The sequence below is a fragment of the Hipposideros armiger genome, unplaced genomic scaffold (assembly GCF_001890085.2).
Source record: "Hipposideros armiger isolate ML-2016 unplaced genomic scaffold, ASM189008v1 scaffold_129, whole genome shotgun sequence".
NCBI lineage: Eukaryota > Metazoa > Chordata > Mammalia > Chiroptera > Hipposideridae > Hipposideros > Hipposideros armiger.
Window position 1 is genome coordinate 2,079,778 of NW_017731479.1, and position 7,001 is coordinate 2,086,778.

Sequence of the window (7,001 nt, forward strand, 5' to 3'; positions counted from 1 at the left end):
TTTACTGGGTAAAAACTCCCTCACAGACAGTGCTGTGTGAGCTGGTGCATTGTCGTGATGCAAGAGCCATGAACTGTTCACAAAAAGTTCAGGTCGCCTTTTTCACACAGCCTTTTCAGAACTTCCAAATAGTAAACTTGGTTAATTGTTTGTCCAGTTGGTACAAATTCATAATGAGTAATCTTTCTGATGTCAAAAAAGGTTAGCGGGCTGGCCGAGTGGCTCAGTTGGTTAAGAGCTGGCTCAAGAGTGTGAGCTCTGAGCAACAGCAGTTCGATGCCCAGCCTGAGCTGAGCTGCCGCTGAGTTGCCAACAGGTGGCAGGATGGCTCAGCTTAAAAAAAAAAAAAAAGTTAGCAACAGCATCACAACAAGTTCGTGAACTTAATTGTCAGACCTCATATGTGGTTGACAAATAAAGAGGATGGAGGTGCCCCTGGGAGGCCCTACCTGCCAATTCAAGAAGTTAGTGAAGAGGAATTACCTCAGTTCCAGAAGAAGAGAACTTGGTCCTTCCCATATTTTAGAACATCATTGGTGAATGTGTGAGAGGCACTAAAATAGGTGTTTGTCTCTGCACCGATTATCTCTAAAAGGATCATCAGAAAAATCTAGTATGGTAACTTTCTTTGAAGTGAAACTGGGTGGCCAGAGGAGAGGTATGGTGAGGCTTTTCTTTTATCTTTTTTTTTTTTAATAATTTAAACCAAATGGATGCATTACCCATTCAATACTTCAATGCTTGAATAATTATTAAGAAAAAAAACATGTACTGGTTGAAAGCAAAGGCTTTGGTGTTATTCAAAGTGCATTTGAATTTTGGCTTCATCAGGCTTGTCTCTAGCTGTGTCAGTTTTGCCTCTCTGAGGCTCAGTTACCTCATCTATAAAATGGGATAACTTTATGGGTTATTGGAAGGTTTTAATGAGCTATGTTGAGTGCCTGCACTACACTAGGGATAGGTTAAATGGGTGCTATTAGTATTAATAATTAATAATAGTTGGATGGGCACCCCCCTCCGCCAAGGAGATCTCAGCTTAACACATAGAGATGGGTCAGGGGACAGAATTTGGAGTCAGATACAGCTGAGGTCTGTCTCTCTAAGCCAGCACTACCTTTCTAAACCACAATGACCCTCCTCCACAAAATGGGTATGCTAGCACAAGTCCCTCCCAATTTCGAAGAGCTACTGGGTGGGGGCAGTTAATCAACTGCCAAGTGCAACAACTTGCGGGTTATGTTATTAAGATAAATATTTTCAGGATCGTCTCTCTCTCTTTCTCAGTCTTCCAACCCAGGGGGGCTTTCAGTCTCTCTTCTCTTCTTTCCACAGAGGGGTGAGGTAGGGTGGGGACGGCATTCTCAAGAAAGAGAAGTTTTCTCCTCTTGTTCCAATCCGGGGGAGATGCAGGAGAAGTCTCAGAGGCAAGAAGGAGTCCTTGAGGTCCGGCTTGGCTCTGTTTATCCCTCTCGCAGTTTCCACCTCCCTGCCTCCTTCAAGGATCCTGAGACCAGACAGCCACGTTGAAGGTCGCAGGCCCGACTCATCTCAGACCAGATTCGATGGAGGCGCCCTCACATGCGGAGCCTGCCACCCACAGGGCGAGAGTGGTACTGCAGGCGCGGGTGCCAAAGACGCCCCCATCCAGCCATTTTTCTGTCCATGCTTACTCAGCGCCTTTTCTGTGCCAGGTGGAAGGGGGTTCCTGCCCTCTTGAGGCTTACAGTCTAATGGGAGGAGTACCAGCAACGGAGGTGGTGGTAGCAACTTCATAATCTACTTTTTGGTGAAAGACTTTGTTCTTTTAACACAAGTAATATATACGAGGTATGACAATTAAGTTCACAAACTTGCCACCGTGCCCTTACATTGGCAGCACTGTACAAACAGCTCAGTAAGGTTTCATAATGTTGGTATATCAGTGTCTCACAGCTGTGTTGGTGTCGACGTGTGAGGGTGTCATGCTGAGTGGCATTCATTATTGTTGCGTGTTTGTGTGCCATCGTATGTCTGCGCTTGAATTAGAGCAACGACCAAGCATTAAATTTCTTGTTAAACTTGGCAAGAGTGAACGTGAAAACAGGGACATGTTAGTCCAAGTTTATGGCAATAATGCCATGAAGAAAATGACTGTGTACAAATGGATTAAATGTTTTCCTGAGGGGAGAGACCGCGTCACTGATGAAGAGAGGTCAGGGCGGCCAGTAATGAGCAGAGCTGATGAAAACATTGCAAAAATTCGTCGAATTGTGCGTCAAAAATGTCAGCTGACTGTGAGAAGCATAGCAGACCAAGTAAACATCGACAGAGAAACAGCTAGGAAAATCTTAACTGAAAATCTTGGCATGAGAAAGGTGTGTGCAAAAATGGTCCTGAAGGAGCTCACTGATGAACAAAAGTGAAGGGAGTTTTTAGCCAGTAAACAAATAACTGTATTGGAACACCCTCCCTACTCACCTGATCTGGCACCCAGTGGCTTCTTTCTTTACCTGAAAATAAAGGAAATATTGAAAGGAAGACATTTAGATGACATTCAGGGCATCAAGGCTAATATGATGACAGCTCTGATGGCCATCAGAAAAAGAGTTCCAAAATTGCTTTGAAGGGTGGACTAGGCGCTGGTGTCGGTGCATAGCTTCCCAAGGGGAGTACTTCGAAGGTGACATTCAGCAGTGAGGTATATAGCTCTTTTTCTAGGATGAGTTTGCGAACTTAATTGTAGAAATTAAAAAAATTAAAACCCAGATGTAACTTCTGTTAACATGTCTGTATAGCTCTTACAATACTTTCGTATGCATTTTACAAAAATGGAAACATACATTGCCTGCTTTATTGTATTTAACAGCTTTATTGATACATTTCTCATACTATACACCAGCTTTGTTTTTGACCTAATGTAACAGTAGGTGATGGATAATAATATGATATGAATTGCTGCTATTTGTTGAGCAAGGTGCTAAGTGTTTTTATACACATCATCACATTCAGTCCTCCCAACAACCTTATTAGGTAGGTGCTATGATTTTCCCCATTGTCTGACGGTGGGGCAAAGGTGTAATGGCCACCGCAACGAGAAGGTATCTTCCTACTGAAAAATGATGCGGGCAACTCCATAGAATATATTATAATAGAATTTATTATAGGGTCATTTACTTACATGGATGTAGGGTTGGAGCAGACAGTTGACCCAAAAATTCTGCGCAAATTATTCTCTGCTACCAGACCCCTGTTACAGTACTTTTTAAAATAGTATAACTCGGGTACTTATGATTAACAAGACAAAGGGACAAAGAATGCAGTCCGTGCCAGGGGGCATACCTCTTGGGCTTGTGATGAATGATTGTTTATAATCAATACTATCACCAGTTTGATACTTATCTCGGTTGTCATGCCATTCTGGCTATTACTAACAAAAATATTTATGGCTACATTTTATGGAACACAGATAATCATCAACTAGAAGGCTTTGATATGCTTGCTAAGGACAGTGATGTTGGTCAAAGTTCACAGCATGAAAACTTAAAGATGGAAGAAATCCAAGAACACAAAGATGGAGTTAATTTTGTTCACATCTACATCTATACACCCATTCTATGATGAAGAAACTGAGGCACAGAAAGGTAAGTGATTTGTCCAGTGTTCTTAACCATTTTGTTATGCTTGCTCTGTGCTAGGCTGCATGCGAATTCAGGGAAATCTGAAAAAAAAAAAAAAAAAAGGGACGGTGTGAGGAATCTCTTGTAGCTCAGAGTGGAAATTTAAAAAATTGAAAGTCCTCATACAAGGTACAGTGAGCTTAACTATCACTGGGAGGTAAGAGGCCAGGGGGCACGATGTAACCAGGAAAGACTGCCTGTAGGAGGTGAGGACTGGGTGGGGTGTGTGCAGACTTAGATGGCAGCAGGGTGGAAAGAGCATTTCCATCCAAGAGGAGCCAGCCTGAGCAAAGTCTCAGGTGCAGACAAGTGTATGAGAATAAACACGGACCAGTAAGGAAAAATAATTGAGCACCATGTGCTATGGGGTTAGAGAGATGGACGATGCCTGGGATCTGCCCTCCAAAAACTGACGATCTAGCTAGGTAGAAGGTGGGGGGAGGAAACTATAGAAATAAGTAATGGTTACCCTTCACTGTGTACCCCCACATGCCAGGTTCTTGACCTACACTATCACCTTTAAGCTCACAACATCCCTGGAAGCCTGGCAGTTATGAGTTTCATTTATAAATAAAGAAAGGAAGTTTCAGAGAATGGTTTGGTCTAGGTCTTCCGGATAGGGAGGGTTAGAGCCAAGAGACTCAACCCAGGAGGCTCAGGGTCCAAATCCAGTGCTCTAACCTGCACAGCTACACTATTCTGCTCCAAATGTTCCCCGTAGGCCCCAACGAAACAGCTTCTCATACCCAGCCCTCTATGCCAGCCTCCAAGGCTTATCAGACCCTGCAGATAAAATCCTAACTCAGCATGGCCCTCAGGGCCCTTTAAGTTCTTGCTCCCTCCTTTCCCTCACACCTCCTGCTTTAAGGCAGTCTTTGGAATTCTGGATACAGTCCCCATATCTTTTCTCTGTGGTGATGTCTGCCTGGGAAACTCTTCTCATCTCCCTCCCAACCCAAACTTGTCCCTGACTCACTCATATATGTATGGGGGGAGGGGGCTGTGACTTAGATATTACCTCCTACAGGAAGCCTTTCCTGACTGCCCCTCCAAAGTCCAGCCAAATGCCCCTCTGCTCTGCTTCTGTAGGCCCTGTGCCCCTTCCCCTAATCATGGCAATAGTACTCACTAACAATTATTGAACCCTCACTTTGTGTCAGGCACTGTACTAAGTGAGGTCCCTTGAGTTAGTGAAGCAGTATCACATAGTAGTTAAATGTGCAAGCTTTGAGGCCAGACTTCCTGGATTTGAACCCTGGCTCCATCACGTAAAGGGCTGTGAAGCGTAGGCAAATGATATAACCTCTCTTTGTGCCTCAGTTTTCTTATCTGTAAAATGAGGAGAGAGATCGCATCTATCTCGTAGGAGTGTTGTAATGACCAAATTAACAAATGAGAAGGTCACAGTACATACTATAAGTGCTTAATAAATGCTAGCTAATATCTGTTATCTTGTTAAATCCTTGTAATAGCTTCAATTCACAAGTGAAGCTCTAAGAGGTGGCTCGATGTGCCCATGATTACATAGCTAAGTAGCAAACTTGGGACTTGAACTTGATACCAAGGCCCATGGTAGAGCCCATCGCACTGGTTGTAATAGCTGTTTACTTGTCAGTCTCTCCCTCTAGGCTGGGTGTTCCACGAGGGTCATTGTGGTCTTGTCGCCCCAGCCCAAGGACACATTGGAGTGAATTAATTATGAATGTATGAGTGATGCTGAGCAGCTCACACAAGTTATTCAGAGGGCTGAGGTGGTGGTTACAACATCCTGGCTTCCCCTGCAGCCTTCATGGAAAAATGCCTCAGAGCCTTCTCTTAGGATTAAGCAAGACTTGGTGGACAAATATTTACTGGTCCAGGTACTGGAGGTACTCTTAGCTGGGAGAAAGCACAGTAGAAGCAGCGGGCAGAGTGCCCCAGATAAGCTTTCCCCTAAGCAAGCCCTGTCCTTGGCTGGGCAGCCTCCCCCAAGCTTGCTCCAATGCCTCCCCCATCAACAGCTGTCACTAGTATTGAGGTGCCCACACACCAGCTCCCTGTTTCAAGGAAATAGAGCATCAGAGAGAGCCTTAGTGGCTTCAGCACGAATGTAAATATCACCAGCTGCCAGAGAGGATGACGTCAAATCCAGGGCTGGCTGGCCATGGCCTTGGGGCAGCTCCCTGCACAGAGAGGCCTGATACCCTGGGAGTCGGAGTGAGGGAGGGGCAGCACAAGCCTGGAACTGCCAACCCAGTGCCCTGAGGACACATTTGATGGTTCTGTTGATTCTCAAGGTACCCCAGGACTTGAACTCTTTCTCTTTCCAAACCCACTAAAGTCAGAAATTAAATAGTTGTTCCTTTTCTTGCTAATCCCTATTCAGAGCATTCTATCAGCAGGAGTTTCCCAGGATGACCTCTTGGAGTTGGTATTGTTCTACCTAAAGCAAAGTCTGTATGGATTTGAGGTTAAGAGAATTTACTTGAGTCCCAGAATGCCTGTGTCCACCACTTGCCTAAAGCTCAGAGTCTCAGTTTCCTCACCTGAAAAATGGGGGGAATAGTATCTTGCTCACAAGATCATGGCTGGGATTCATGTATTTTCAGTGAGTGTCTATCATGTGCCAAGGTCTGGGTTCACACCAGCAAACAAAATAGTCCTTGCCCCATGGTGTTTGGTGAAGAAAGGCAGACAATAAACCGATAAATATTTAATATGGCAGATGGTGGTAAGTGCTATGAAGATAGATAAGGCACAGTAAGGAGGATAAAGTGTCAGGGTGGGGGAGAGTTATTTCAGCTCAGGGTAGTCCAGGAAAACCTTTCTGATAAGATGACTTCTGAGCAGACCCCTGGTTGAAATAAGGAAGTAATTCATGGGGCTATCTTCCAGGTATAAACTCTTCCAGACAGAGAAATGAGCATGTGCAAATGTCCTGTGGCAGGGGTGTGCCTGGAATGTTCAAGGAAAGGCAAGAAGGCCAAGATAGCTGGAGTGAAGTGGGCAAGAGGCAGGTAGAAGGGATGATGTCGGAAAGGTGGCTGGGGGCAGGGTGTGTAGGGTCTGGTAGCCCACCGTAAGGCCTTTGGCATTTACTCTGAGAAAGATGGGAGCCGTTGGAAGATTTTGAGCAGAGGAGGAAGATGATCTGACGGGTTTTAAAGGATCCCTCTGGATGCCATGTAGAGAACAGACTTATAGGGGGACCAGGTAGCATGAAGAGCAGTTAGGATTTGTTGCAATTGTCCAGGTGACAGGCAACACCTTTCACTAAATTGGCAGCAGTAGGTAGTAAGAAGTGGTCAGATTCTAGATATGTCTGAAGGAAGAGCTTCAAGATTGGTTGATAGAGTGGATAAAAAT